The sequence below is a fragment of the Sciurus carolinensis genome, chromosome X (genome assembly GCF_902686445.1).
Source record: "Sciurus carolinensis chromosome X, mSciCar1.2, whole genome shotgun sequence".
NCBI classification, from domain to species: domain Eukaryota; kingdom Metazoa; phylum Chordata; class Mammalia; order Rodentia; family Sciuridae; genus Sciurus; species Sciurus carolinensis.
Genome location: NC_062232.1, coordinates 5,987,880 through 6,003,323, shown reverse-complemented (window position 1 = coordinate 6,003,323; position 15,444 = coordinate 5,987,880). Strand labels below are relative to the sequence as shown.

Below are 15,444 nucleotides of genomic sequence, written 5' to 3'. Positions count from 1 at the left end.
TCAGATGACACCACCAGTGAATCTGAACTGTCATTTTCTTGATTTGTGCATAGAAGTGAAATAGCACAGCAATGAGATGGATTAGTCCCCAGACACCTTGGCCAGAGCTCAGTACTGGGGACAAGTCTTTCATACCTCCTTGTCTGCCATCCAGGAGCTGGAACCTAGTCAGAGGTCTGATCAATGGCAGAGCCAATGTTGTTGATGACCTCCTCCAGCCTGCCTGTTCCCCCTTCTCCTGCCACCTAACTACAGAAGAAAGTCCCTGGTTTCAGACTGTGGACTCTGGTCTTCTGGGTCAAGATCAAGTGATGCTGCTTCAGTTTCCTCACCTTCTTCTCTGTGGTACCAAGGTACTAGTAGCCACTATAGGGACAGGCTGTGCAGGGCACTGATGGTCACATCATGTACACTGATTGCCCTCCAGTCATCTCAAATTGCAACGTGGATTCAGCTGTGAGGCGAGTCTGCCATGTAACAGATGATGTTGTCAGTGTTCTAAGGTGGATATGAGTCTTCTATACCTCATGCACCCTTGGGTCTTCATAAGTACCCACTTCTGTGCCCAAGTGCAGATCCCCTTCCACAGGGAGCATTTGATGGGGAAAGCTGCAGTCCTGCACATTCTAATGTGGCTTATGCAATTACTTAAGTGCTTTTGAGAAAACCAGCTCCAAATAATCCATGTCCTGACTTTTATTTAATTTTTTTAAAAGTGCTTTTAACTCTTAGAAACAAAAATCAGCTTCTTTTGTACATAAGAACATTTATGAATAAATCAAGCATCACCAACAAAAAAAAAAAAGGAAATTTATAGCTGTTAAGTGTTTATCTTAGAAAAACAGAGATTTCAAATAAACAATCTAACAGTGTATCCTAAGGTCTAAGAAAAACAAGAACAACCAAGTCCAAAGTCAGGTTCAAGGAGAACAACAAACAATACAAGTGACTAATAAACAAGAGTTAATTTTTTTAAAAAATGATTAGCAAAATTGTTAACCTTAGCCAAACTAAAAGAAAGAGAGAAGACCCAAATTAAAAAAAAAAAAAATGGACATTACAACTGACATCACTGAAATTCAGAGATTATAGAGACTATGTGCAAAATCTAGAAAAAAATGGAAATTTTTCCACATATGTACTTAAAATAGACCAATTTATATAGACAGTTTAACTGTATCAATAGCAAGCAAGAAAGAAAAACCAAAAACCAGAGATGACTACTGAATTTTACCAGACTTTTAAAAGAACACCAATGCTTCTCAAACTATTCCATATGTCACAGCAAAGCAGGAAGCCGAAACTCCAAACCTTAGTACTTATGTTCCACTGAAAGAAAATTTAGTCAGATACCAAAAGCCATGCAAGAGAACTTTATTATAAGTGAAAGTGAAGTTAAAGTAAAAACAAAATGAGGTACAAGCAGAGAGAGAGAGAGAGGAGGGGAAAAGAGGGAGAGAGGGAGAGAGGGAGGGGAAGAGAGAAAGAGACAGAGAACCATCTCTGTGCAGAGAACAACAAAGGAGATAATGCTGTCTCCAATTTTATTAGTTTGATGTTTAACTAGGAGAACTGGAAACCACCTTCTGTACTCTTTGCCAATTGGGTGTTCAACTCCTCCTTCTCATCATATGGAGGAGTTTTTGACCTTAGTTAGGCCTCTCTGGAACTGTCATGATGGTCACCCTGTTTAGGGGGTCGGGAGTTCATCTCCAAGTCAATCACATGTTAATGTGGGCCCTGGGGTCAATAGCTGGTCAGAAGTTGCCTTAGTGAGCCTAAAGGAATCTTCTTTCTTTGACACTGGGAGACACTTGCAGCCATAACTCCTAATTTCACATCAACATCAACGGACCCTGTCAAAGTTAGTTCCATTAATCCTTTTCTTTTGACATATTTTCCTGTTAGTTACTTTGCTTCTGTTTCTTTTCTATGAATTAACTAATACCTTTGCTTTCTCAACCACTTGAAAATTAAAGACCCTAAAGTAATTTAAAGAACACAAGCAACCTTGCCATACATTTCATTACTCATTCTTAGCTACTACCTAACATATAACAGAAAGGGAAGGTATTCTTCCAAACTCATTTTATGAAGCCAACATTGCCCTACAATAAAAACCTTATAGCTGCATTAGTTCTTCTCTGGTTCCAGCTTGTCAGCCTATTCTGCAAATTGTGGAGTTATCATCTTTCACAAATTGTATGTGTCAATTCCTCAAAACAAAAAAAAATCCTTATCCACTAAAATAGACCAACATCCTATTGGTTCTGCTTTTCTGAATAATGGCTAATGCAGAAGATATTAATCACAGTATTGGATACATTGTGTGTATACCACAGACTTGGAATCTTGTTGATCATCTTCTATGTCTGTCTATCATCAGCTACATCCAGAAGATATTAAATAAGTTAATATATTAGAGGGAATAACAGTCATTTTAGTCGACAGGATACCGGGCATTGGGTATTTTTATTCAATTTGGAGCAGAACAGTCCTCAAAGTATATGCTGAATTCTAAGATGCCTAAAAGACTTTATAAATGAAAATTACTTTCACAATAATTCTTCAGTGTCACTTGCCATTTTACTGTCATTCTGTCATGAATGTACAGAATTGTTCAAAATTTACATATCATGCTATCATCACTCTGAGTTAACAAAATGTGCACATGCCTAAAAATTTTCTCAGCTATATCAATAGACTAACATCAATAGATTCAATCCATACACAGTTTTTAGGTCCTCAAAAATACTTAAAAAATGCAAAGAGATGCTCATTCTAAAAGTTTGAGAACCACCAACTTCGATTAATTAAGGTAAGCAACTATTTGCTACTTCTAATTTAGGGATATACTTCTGGCCTTCAACAGAAGAACATTTTCCAACATTTATCCTTTCTGTACTCTGTTGAGGTTAAAGCCTCATATCTCACTATAAACTGAAAATAAAGACTTTATGCTCCTTCCTATAATACTAGTATTATCGATAATGCTGCTATAGATATGCATGTTTCAAGTTTTTGAATGAATATACATTTTCATTTCTCTTGGATGTGTTCTTAAGAGTGAAATTGCTAAACTCAAAATGGATTAAGGATCTTGGAATCAGACCAGAGACCTTGCATCTTATAGAAGAAAAAGTAGGTCCAGAGCTTCAACATGTCGGCTTAGGACCAGACTTCCTCAACAGGACTCCAATGGCACAAGAAATAAAAGCAAGAATTAATAACTGGGATAGATTCTAACTAAAAAGCTTTCTCTCAGCAAAGGAAACTATCAGCAATGCGAAGAAAGAGCCTACAGAGCGGGAGAAAATCTTTGCCAATCATACTTCAGATAGAGCACTAATCTCCAGAATCTATAAAGAACTCAAAAAACTCTACACCAAGAATGCAAGTAATCCAATCGACAATTGGGCTAAGGAAATGAAGAGACACTTCACAGAAGAAGATCTACAAGCAATCAACAAACATATGGAAAAATGTTCAACATCTCTAGTAATAAGAAAAATGCAAATCAAAACCACCCTAAGATTCCATCTCACCCCAATTAGAATGGCGATTATCAAGAATACAAGCAACAACAGGTGTTGGCGAGGATGTGGGGAGAAAGGTACACTCATACATTGCTGGTGGGGCTGCAAATTAGTGCAGCCACTCTGGAAAGCAGTGTGGAGATTCCTTAGAAAACTTGGAATGGCACCACCATTTGACCCAGCTATCCCACTCCTTGGCCTATACCCAAAGGATTTAAAATCAGCATATTACAGAGATACAGCCACATCAATGTTCATAGCTGCTCAGTTCACAATAGCCAGATTGTGGAACCAACCTAGATGTCCTTCAATTGGTGAATGGATAAAGAAAATGTGGTATATATATATATATATATATACAATGGAATATTACTCTGCCATAAAGAATGATAAAATTATGGCATTTGCAGGCAAATGGATGAAACTGGAGAATATTATGCTAAGTGAGATAAGCCAATCTCAAAAAACCAAAGGAAGAATGATATCGCTAATAAGTGGATGAGGACACATAATGAGGGCTGGGAAGAGTTAGTGTTAGGGTTAGAGTGAGGTTTAGGGAGGGGGGCAAGAATGGAGGAAGGAAGGACTGTATAGAGGGAAAAGGCGTGGGAGGGGTGGGAGGGGTGGGGGGAAGGGAAAAAAATAACAGAATGAATCAAACATTACCCTATGTAAATTTATGATTACACAAATGGTATGCCTTTACGCCATGCACAAATAGAGAAACAACATGTATCCCATTTGTGTACAATAATAAATAAATAAATAAAGAGTGAAATTGCTAAGTGTATATTAACATTTTAAGGAATTGCCAGATAGTTTGTCAAAGCAGTCACAATTTTATATTCCCACCAGCAGCATATTAGAGTTACAGTTTCTCTGTATCTTTGGCAGCTCTTGTTATTATCCAGTTTCATTTTTATTTTAATCAATAGTATTGACCTATTTTTTGTTTTGACATATTTTCCTGATCAGAGATAGTGTTGAATGTTTTCTAATATCCCTATTGGGCATTCATAAAACTTCACAGATTTTTTTATATTCATTACACAGTTTAAAAGTTGGGTTATTCAACTTTTTATTATTGAATTATAAGAGTCCATGATATATGCTAGATATAAAACCTAAACATGATTTTTCTTGAATTGTCTGCAGCACCTAGATTTAAAATTTTGAAGAAATCCAATTTATACATTTTTCTTTCACATGCCTTGCTGTTGCTATCATATCCAAATATTGTTAGAATTCAGCAATAAAAATTTACAAATATACTTTTCTTATATTTTCTAAGTGTAGTATAGTTTCACTCTACATTTAAGACTATGCTTCATTTGGAGTTAGTTTGTATGTGTGGTATAAAAAAAGTACCCAACCTTTTTTTTTATGTAGATATTCACTTACCTTGGCCCCACTTATTGATTCTTTCCCCATTGAAAGCTTGGTACCCCTGTCAAAAATAATTTTAAATGTACAGACTTATTTGTGAATTTTTAATTCCATTTGTTTGTTCTTCTATTGGTACCACGGTTTACTTACTGTAGTACTATAGAAAGTTTTAAAGCAAGAAGTATGATTTCTCTGAATCTGTTGTTTTTCAAGATTGCTTTGGCTTTCACGTGAATTTTTAAGATCATTTTCTCAAGTCTGAAATTTTTCTATTAATATTCTCTGACAAATTTTGTTGAATCCCTAAATCAATTTGAGTATTGCAATCTTTCTTTAAATGTTTTTTAGTTATACATGACAATAGTTTATTTTGACATTATTTATACAAATATGGAGTACACTTTATTCTAATTAGGATCCCACTCTTATGATGTGGAAGTTCACTGTGGTGAGGAATATTACAATCTTAATAATACCAAGTCCTCCAACTCATAAATGTGGGGCTCCATTCCATTTATGAAGATCTGGTACAATTTCTTTAAAATTGCTTTATTTTTCGTAGATAATTTTAAGCACTTTGTTAGTTTCTACTTAGCATATTTTTCTTATAGATGTTTTTGTACGTGGAATAGTGTTATTTCGGGGATTTTCCTTATCCGTATAAAGAAATACAGTTGAGTTTTATATACTGAACTACCATTTTGCTGAACTCATTTACCAGTCGTATTAGGTTTTAATGAATTTCTTTGAAGTTTACTATATCATGAAATACAAAATCACGCCATGTGTGCAGGTATTTTTTTTTCTAATATGGATGCCTTTTTCCGATATTTGTCTTACTCATTCTTGTGGGATCATTCTTACAACATGATACAGTACCAAGAATAGACATTTTTGTCTTATTCCTATTTTTAAGCAGAAATTATTCAGGCTTTTATCACTGCCATGATATTATGTGGATTTTTTAAATGTATCAATTATTAGGTAAAGTTTATTTTTTCATCTTGTTAAACTTTTTTTTTTTTCCTTTTTCTGGTTAAGAATTGAGTGTATGGCCTCATGTATGCTCACAGTTTCAGAGATCCCAATCCATAGATGGTTAATTCCATTGTCATAGCCAGAGTAAGCCTGAACATTATGGTGGAAGTATGAAACAGATGACCTGGCAGTACATGACTACCAGGAAGCAGACATAGAGCTCTGCTAAACAGGAACATCGTAAAGCATGTCGCCAAGAATCTACTTCCTCCAGTCACATCCTGCCTGCCTATATCTACCACCCAGTTAATTTATTCAAGTGGATTAATGCATTGATTAGGTTTAAGGCATGTATAACCCTGTCATTTCACCTTAAACCTTTCTCATCATCTCACACATGAGCTTTTGGTAGATACCTTTTATCTAAATCATGATTTCCCAGCCTGAACATGTGATTTTCCTGCCTCAGTATTACTGAGTGGTATTACTGGGTGTGCTACATCCAGGTATGATACTATATTGAAAAAGACAATAAAAATGTTCATTTGCAGTTTAGTTGTATTTTTTTATTTCTTGTTCTGCAATTTGTTGAATTTGCAAATGTAAATAAAAAGAAAAGGGTGTTGGAAGAGGGTCAACTATATTCTTTCCAAACCTGTCTAGAAAGAAAAAGAATAAAGGGAAAACTTATGAACAGAAAGTAATGTAATAGTGAATTTTATACTAATAAGACAGAACATGGCCAATAACTGTGGTACCAGTATGTAATTCTGCTAAATTCTTTTTTAAAAACTTGGGGATTTAGCTTGGTAGTACATTGACCCTGGGTTCTAGCACCAATACAGTAAAAAAAAAAAAAAAAAAAAAAAAAAAAAAAAAGTTCTATTAAAGCGAAAGCAGTTACTAAAGAAGAACAAACAAAAAAGATGGGGAAAGGCTCTGGATTTTTTAGCTTTAGTTTGTCACAGTAAGTCATTAAACTATTATTTTAACTCTTCCACATTTCCTGGGGAAACAAAAGTGTTATCATTTATGTTAAACTGAAACTTCAAGAGATCCTAAAACAGAATAGTTTTTCCTGGAGAATATATTCCGAAGTACCTTAATCAGAATTTGAAGTAAGGAAGATCACTCTGTTTAACCCTGTAAAGAAAAAAAAAAATTTTTAAATAAAATTTTAAAAACAATAGGAAAACCCTTTTTCCTATTGTTCTACGTCCTTATTTCTGCCTTGCAAAAAAACTACTACTTTGGTCCAACCCAGTAAGAGCTTTCATTTCACTTTGTAAAATGCAGACGGTCCAGATTCATCATTGTAATCCCAGCGGCTCCACAGGATGAGGCAGAAGGATCACCAGTTCAGTCAGCCTCAGCAAAAGCGAGGCATTAAGCAACTTAGTGAGACCCTGTCTCTAAACAATACAAAGTAAAACTGGGGATGTGGCTCAGTGGTTGAGTGCCCTTGAATTCAATCCCCAGTATCACCCCCCCACATACACAAAAAAAATTATCTACATCTATAAATTTCTAATTTTTACCCTTTAATACCTGCAACTGTATTTGGATGCTGCTAAGTGGACACAAAGCAGAATTAGTAAACAGAAACTGAATCCAGTAACATATAACAAATATTCTACACAGCAACATATAACAAACTCCTACATCATGACCAAAAAGGATTTATTTCAGGAATATTAGATCATTTTAACCCATGAAAAGTCGGTAATAAAATATACATTAAGAGATTTAGGTACAAATCCCAAATATCAATTGATAACAGTTTCCTTACATTTCCACATACACCACGATTCCGCACAACCACTCAGTGCTCCTACCCCTTATGTAGAGTAAGGACCCAAGTACAGGATAAGACATCAGGCGCCGCACAAGTACCCGGAAGGGGTTGCACCAAAACAGTTCCATTATGGTGCATTACTGAGGCGCCGCAGATCAATCGGGATCTCTTCAGTAATTCCCTCCCCCAATTTTTTCCCCTCTGTACTACCCATCTTAAAATAACATGAAGCCGAGTGTATCAACACTGTAGTTTGGCGGAGGTTCAGAATGCAACAAAACCTAGATATGCAAATAAAGCGTCAGAGTAACGAAACAGCACCCAATGAGGTTTTTTGTTTGTTTTGTTTTGTTTTGTCATAGTTCTTCATCGGGCAGTACCGCCTTTTCCATCCAGGTCACACACATCGCCAGTCCCAAATCACAACAAATTTGCAGTCTTAACTCCTTCCATCAGTGCGGCTGATCTTCGAGCCTGCTTTTGCTCTAAGTAACTAAAAATCTTTTTTCAACTAAATATTCTGAGAGCTGGGCCCTGTCGTAACCAGTCCCTCAGGCGGGGTTCTTGTACTGTGTGGTGTTTACCGCCCCTACTTCAATCCTTTCAGGAATGAAAGATTCTGCGGAAGTTCAGCTTCCCAACTTACATACCGACCAATTCTCTTGTTAGGCAGGGACTAAGTAGTGTGGGGAGTGGGGGAGGGAAGGGACAAAAAGGAAGACTTGCGTAGGGAGGAGGCGGGTTGTAATTGGGAGAGAGCCGAGGGGCGGGGCCTTGTGCTTGGGATTTCTCCACGCTCTCGGTGACGCCGCTACATCAACCACTGGTTGGGCCTTTTGTTGTTGTTCGTTTGTTTGTTTGTTTGTTTGTTTTTGTCGTTGTTTTTGGTTAGTTGTATCCTCCATATTGGAAGGACGGGCTTAGTGGGCTGTCTTTAACCACCTCTCTGTAGCTCTCCCGTTTCCGGCTCTCCTGAACTGAGCCCCTCCCATACCCGCACCGCTAACAACCCTTGATTGGATTCGCTCTCACTGTTGCCTTTCTCTCAAGAGAGGCGATCTCCTCAGTGCCTGATGATAGCGTCGGTCTTGGGAGCTGGGAGGAATTAAAACGAAGACACTAAGCCCAGAACAGGAAAAGTGAAGCCATAGCTGCTGGAGGAGCCAGAGAACGTGACGCAGAAGCTCATCACCTGGAGTCAGGCCGAGCTTAGCGAGAACGCCGGCTCCGGCACGAGAAGAGGTAAGAGGGCCGCCGCCTAATGGAGAAGCGTAGGAGGCAGTGGCCGCGGTCACTTTTGTGACGAGGCGCACGTGGGTCAGAGTCCCGCAGCCAGGCTGGTCGATAGTTTTATCGTCGGTCATCAAACCTCACGCCACCCAGTGGCCTGATTCTGGGGGATCCGGGTTTTGTCATGTGGTGAGTTAACAACTCCCTGGCCAAAAAATGAATCAGAATAGGAGGGCTGAGTACCGGCACGTGTGTGTGCCGGTTTCTTCCTTTCGCCAGCTAGTCAGGGTTTCTGGGCTGCGAGGATTTGGTGTCGCTAATGTTGGTATATTTTGGACTATACGGAAACATGGCCGGCCCTTTCCTCCTCCCCTCCCCTCTCCTCCTCCACACTCTCGGGTTCTCTTTCTTCTAGTGTGTGAGGTAAAGTCGGAGGATTGAGTTTTCTGGTAAAGAAAGGAGCAAAATCTGTGTGTGAATGCTAAATCTGCGCCAGGGAGCAAGCGTCCCGTTTCGTCAGCCTTGTAACTGGGTCCTCCGCGGACCGAAGGATATTGAAACCAAACGCCATTACTAAGATGGAGTGATTTAGACTAGAACTAGGCCTCTCCTACATCTGGTGTCAAGCAGGGACTTCTCATCCACCTCCTGCCATAACCGTCAACCTCTCGGACATTCGACCTGAGTTTGAACCGTTTTTGCCCTCTCGTTCTATTCCTTCCACTTTGCTAAGGGAATAATGTTTTAATGAAGAAATCCTTTCCAAACTATCTTACATCTACCACGTTTCTGTTTGTTTTTTCCTATTTGTACAGAAGCATGCCTCTTTATTAGTGATCAAAGGTTTTTTGATATAGACATTAAATTTCAGAATTATGGTTTGTCTTTCACACTTGAACATGTATTTAATTTGTATAGAATTTTGTGGAAACTAGAATTAACCCAGAAGTTTTAAAAATGCTCTCATTGAAAGGATTTTATAGAATTTCATTATATCGTTCCTTATATCGTTTTGCTGTGCGGTTTCTCCTACAGGTGTTGAATGATTTGTTCAAAGGTCTTCAATTTAAGATTTGGTAGATGACATGCTATGATTTTTAACAATGTTTCTTATAAGGAAAATTATTCATCTTCTAAATTCGAGGTTATATAGGTTCGATTTTTAAAAAAGAATTTGGGTTTGGGTTTTTTTGTTTTTGTTTTTGTTTTTGTTTTAATTTAGGGAACTTGCTGTGCGTCTTTTCTTCAGGTTCATTAGCACTAATAATTGCATGGTGATTAAGTACTAGTTAACCCTACTAGGAATGTAAACTAAAACCCTGACCTTGAAAACCTAAGTAGATATTAAATTTTTCTAGGTCTGCTAATTGCCATTTTGACTTACCCAAATGTGAAAAGTGTTATAAAAAGAAATACTTTTTTTAATTTCAGAATATATCCATATTGTTTTTAACTTTCACATTTTAAACTTTATTGTTCCAGTGAGTGCGAAGAATGAAAGCCTGAAGTATTTGCAATTGGTGTTTCAAGGGTGAGCTCAGATATGTTTTTTATTTCATTGACTTCAAAATTACATTGTTAGATTTCACTATTCTTCCTTTTCCCTATGCACTATTTACATGAATGTTTAATCTGTCATCCTGGTATTTTGGTCTTGTTACTTCCTTTTGTTGACCTTAGTAGTATCTAAAGATTATTTTCTGTACTTGAAGAGAAATTTCATTAGCCTCTAAAAAAACAGCAAGAATGTTACATTTGAGAGTCTAGATTCCAAGAGCATTTTTAAAGACTAGATTTTTATCTGATATTATTGGAACCTAGTTTTGGTTTTTTAAGTGTTTACTTCTCAGTGGAACCGGTAAGGGAAGGATTAACTGGGTTTTTTTTTTTATTCTGGGATCTTGCAATGCATTTTCAGTACCTTGATGAATACTTTTTAGAAGATATCTTAATAATTTATCTTTGATAAGGTTTTTATAATGCAGGTTATTGTTTTGAGATAGATGTCACAAGATAAAATTCACTTCTTGATGAGTTGCGCAAGTGCATTTTATAAAACCAGTTTTAAATTACAGTAGAAGGTTTGATATATAGTTTAGCAGTTTCATGTGGAAACAACCTTTGTTTAATCTGAATTAAAGATAATTGCTTCAACTAAAGACCTTTTTGGGGAGTGGGGGATCGGATAGACACATGACAGGATGACAGAGGTCCTGGGATTTGAACCTGGAGCATCAAGCATGCTAAGCATATAAGATCACTGAGCCAACCTCCAAAGTAGGCCTTTTTTTTTTTTTTTAATTGTGTGTACCAAGTACTTGTACTTAAATTTTTATGGATTATTATAGTAAACAAACTATATCCTTTGATTATTGGATAAGTTCATTTAAACAACTTTATTGGGGTATAATTTATATATCCAATAGTAAGTTTACAGAGTTCTGAAACCATCACCCCAGTGCATTTTTAGAACATATCCATCTCTCCAAAGCAAATGTTTCCAGCTTCTTTGCCATCATTCCCTAATCCCGCCTTCATCCACAGACAATTTCTCATTCATTATCTTCATCAACTTGCCATTTGGGGATACTTCACATGAAACATTTTGTTTTGGGGTATAGCTTTTAACACCTAGATAATGGTTTTTGAGATTCACTCAGGTTGTAATATGAATCAGTATTGCATTTTTTGTGCAAATAGTATTTCATTGTATGACTTTGTCACATTTTGATTATCAGTTTACCAGGTAAACATTTGGAACAATGAAAAATAAATTTGCTAGAGCACTAATGTATAAGTATTTTGTATGAAATGTGAATGTTTTAATCTTTTTGTGTAGATACCTAGTGCAAAATTGCCATTTATGGTAAATTTATACTTAATGTAAACAGTTGCAAAATTGTTTTTCAAAGTGACTGCATCTTTTCATGTTCACATCAGCAATTTTTGAGGCTGCTAATTGTATCACATATTTCTTATACCTGTTGTGGGGTGTACATTGGAATCTTACTTATATTTTATTTTTTTGTGTTGAAAACTGAATCTAGGAGTGCTGTACCTCTGATCTATATGCCAACTCTATTTTTGAGACAGTCTTACTAAGTGACCTAGGCTGGCCTTGAATTTCTGTTCATCTTGCTGTTGGCCACCTTAGTAAGTGCAATTACAGGCTTACAGGTGTGCACATTGAAAGAAAATGCTCTTGAACTGATGTTTTTAAAAATTAACTACAGAATTGTCATTTGGGTTACTAATGTAGCACTGAGTAAGCGTTTTGTATTGTCTCGTGCATATCTCTAATTTTCATAAAGAAATAAGAAAATTGAGGTTTGATAAGCCTAATTAATGATAATTCTAACCATTATGCCAATTATGCCATGATGTGATAAAATTGAACAATTTAAAAATTTTTTTTATTTATTTTTTGATACCAGGTACTTAACCCAGCTTTCTTAACTACTGAGTCAAATCACCAGCCATTTTTTAAGATGGTTGCTCTAAATTGCTTAGGCTATCCTTGAACTTTCTATCCTCATGTCTCAGCCTCCTATGTCATTGGGATTTGATAGATTTATTCTTAAAATTTATTTATTATTCCTTAAAGATGCAAAACTAAAACTGAGTCATTCACTTTTTTAAATGTATTTTTTTTTTGTAGTTGTAAATTAACACCATACCTTTGTTGTGTTTTCATGAGGATCAAGCCCAGTGCCTCACAAGTGCTGGGCAAACGATCTGTCATTGAGCCACAACTCCAGCCTGCCATTTCCTTATGTTATCCACTAAATTAATATCAGATTTAATGTGAAATTGTTTTATCTCATTTTAAGAATTTTAGGTTTTATTAATGTTTAAAATCCGTTTAATTTCCACAAAAACTTTTCGAAACTGTTGGTGTTTGTGAATGTGTTTGAGTATGTATAAGGTTTACAGTATTTTTAAGAAATAATTGAAATAGAAAAAAATAGACATTAATTTGTATTTCCTTTTCCTTTGTTGACTGTGCTAAATTCCAAAGGAAGGAAGGGAGAGAGGGAGGGAGGGAGGGAGGGCTTACATGGTATAGAATGTGGTACAGGATTCCTCATAGACACATTTGGGGAAATAATATGGAATACTAGGACTACTTTCATAACTAAAATCTTATTTCTATTATAATTAGAAAAACAACATAAAATCTCTCTATAGATAGTAAGGTGTGACTTTATCACATCGCAAGGTTTTATTTTTTTATGTAAATTATAAAATTATAACCATTATAGGATAGTTTTAAGGAATAAGATGTATAAAATTATGTCTTACTGTGAAATTTTAACTAAATTTATTTTTTCTAATTTTCATTAAGCATTTATACATGTATCCTATTTATGTTTGACAGCAAGTCTTTATTCTTTTATTAAAGTAATTAAATAATTGTGATTTTCTACCTTCACTGTGCTTCAGTTACTTGTGGAATTGTTTGAAATATCTGCTTATTTAGATCTTAGTCTACAGTAAATACTAGGAGATTCTAATGGAGTACATAGGTCTGGGATAGAAACTTGGTGGTGTTACTTTTCATCTTCACTGGCTGTTGGGAGTTAAAAATAGTTCATATATAAACTAAATGACTTTGGACCTTTCTTTTTAAGCTATTTGGTTTCTGTGACTATTCTATTCTAGCTTTAGCTTTTTTATCTGAAGTGCACTAGGAAGTGAATGACCATGTACATTAGACTTCTGTGTAAATTAAGAGAAACCCATTACTATAAACTCTGTATAATAATTTGAGATATACTTAGAGGTTTTTCTTTGTTTTATACTTTTTTGAATAGTTTGAAGTTTGAGACTGATTGTGTAAAAAATAAAGTTAAAAGGTAAATTTGTTTCTAAAATGGTAGTGTGTCTATTTGTGATATATTTTACTTTTTTCCGGAGCTCAGTATGCATTAAGATGTTGACAACTGCAAACCTCTTATTTCTGACTTCTTTGAAGTAGCTGATAAGAGAAGTTTCTTTTCTTAGTGATATGATCTGCCTAAGAACAGTTCAGTTTTGTCATACCTATAAAGGAGTATTTGCACAATTTATTTGTAATTTCAGTTGATTTTATAAGATGAAAGAAAAACAAATTGAAAGTTCTGATTCAAGTGAAAAATGAGATCCTAATATAAAGGAAGAGAACTGCTAAGGAATATGGAAACCATGAATCATTAATCATTAATTTTTCTCCCTGGGTATATTAGTTGTATAGAATGGTTAAAATTAAAAAAAAAAAATCAAAGCAGATAATTTGTGTGAAGATTATTTGAGAGGTATTGCATTAGTTATTGCTATGTAACATCCTGTTATAGTGATTTGAAATAACAAATTTTTAAACCTTTATTTATTTTTATGTGGTCTTGAGGATTAAACTCAGTACCTCACATATGCTAGGCAAGTGCTTTACCACTGAGCCACAACCCCAACCCCTTGAAATAACAGTTTTTAATCTTATAATTTCTCTTGATGAGAAATTTAGATATGTATTATTTTCCCTGACTCAGGGCCTCAGGCTGTAGTTTGATTTTTGCCTGTGATTGCAGTCATCTGAAAAGCTGATCAAGAATGGCTTTTGTTTCCAAACTCATTCAGGGTACTCATTAAGAGTATTCAGTTTTTGGGGTTTACTGACCATAGTTCCTCATTGTTAGCTCGAAGGCAGTCTCGCTTTTTTGTCATGTGGTTCTCTTTATGAAACAGGTAACAACGTAATATCTTGCTACATCAGAGCAAGCAAGAAGAGAAGGGAGTGCAAGTAACTTCAGAGTGTTCATAATTTAATCTCAGAGTTAATATAGTTAAATTCAAGCCAATAGGTGGGTCCCTAAACCAATGGAAACATGACATGACTATCAAGAGGCAGCATAATTGTGACCAATTTTAGAAGCTGGGACCACAGGTATTATTGGGGACTTTATGATGTTTTATTGGGTGAAAATCTTTTGAAAGAGAATATCCTCTAAAAATGTATTATCTTAATTTACTTGAATTCCATCATGTATTCAGTAATACATTGTGTAGTAATTTAGAATACTCTTTATATTTGAAGTGGTTGTCCAGACCTTCATAGAAATAATTGTAGACAATTAATCATATTTTAATTAATGTGTTTATTCTTGATAACATTTTATAGGAACATAGTAAGCAGAATCACCATAAATGATGCAACAAGAGATAATGTGAACATTGCTAATAGTAAACCATTGTCAGTATCTTCAACAGTGCATCTCAACGAGGACTGAATTTGCCTTCTCCTTGAACATTCCACAGTGTTTGGAGATATTATTTACAGTCATGATGGGTGGTTGGTGGTTGGATTCCAGTGGGAAGTATCCAAGGATGCTCCTAAATATCTTACATTGTGCATTGTCTCCATTCCCCAAGGCCCCAAATGGCAATATGCTGAGATTGATATATTCTAGTCTGCAGGGTTATTAGTATTTCTTTGTTTAAAGTTATATTTCTCTTAGTATACTTGATTCTAACTTGAAGAATGTT

At 35.6% G+C, this 15,444-nt stretch overlaps 1 protein-coding gene across 13 annotated transcripts in view; it reads left to right on the top strand.

Moving 5' to 3' along the window:
- The first annotated feature begins 8,455 nt into the window (after positions 1-8,455).
- The window catches only part of LOC124971392 (probable ubiquitin carboxyl-terminal hydrolase FAF-X), a 133,635-nt gene continuing 126,646 nt past the window's right edge, over positions 8,456-15,444 (top strand). For 8 of the 13 annotated variants that reach the window (XM_047535172.1, XM_047535169.1, XM_047535170.1 and 5 more), the window contains exons 1-2: positions 8,525-8,937; positions 10,408-10,456. The gene's annotated coding sequence lies outside the window, so the exon portion shown is untranslated. Of the gene's footprint in view, positions 8,938-10,407; positions 10,457-15,444 lie in introns of all 13 variants that reach the window. The other 5 variants (XM_047535174.1, XM_047535173.1, XM_047535171.1 and 2 more) reach the window with 3 other exon arrangements.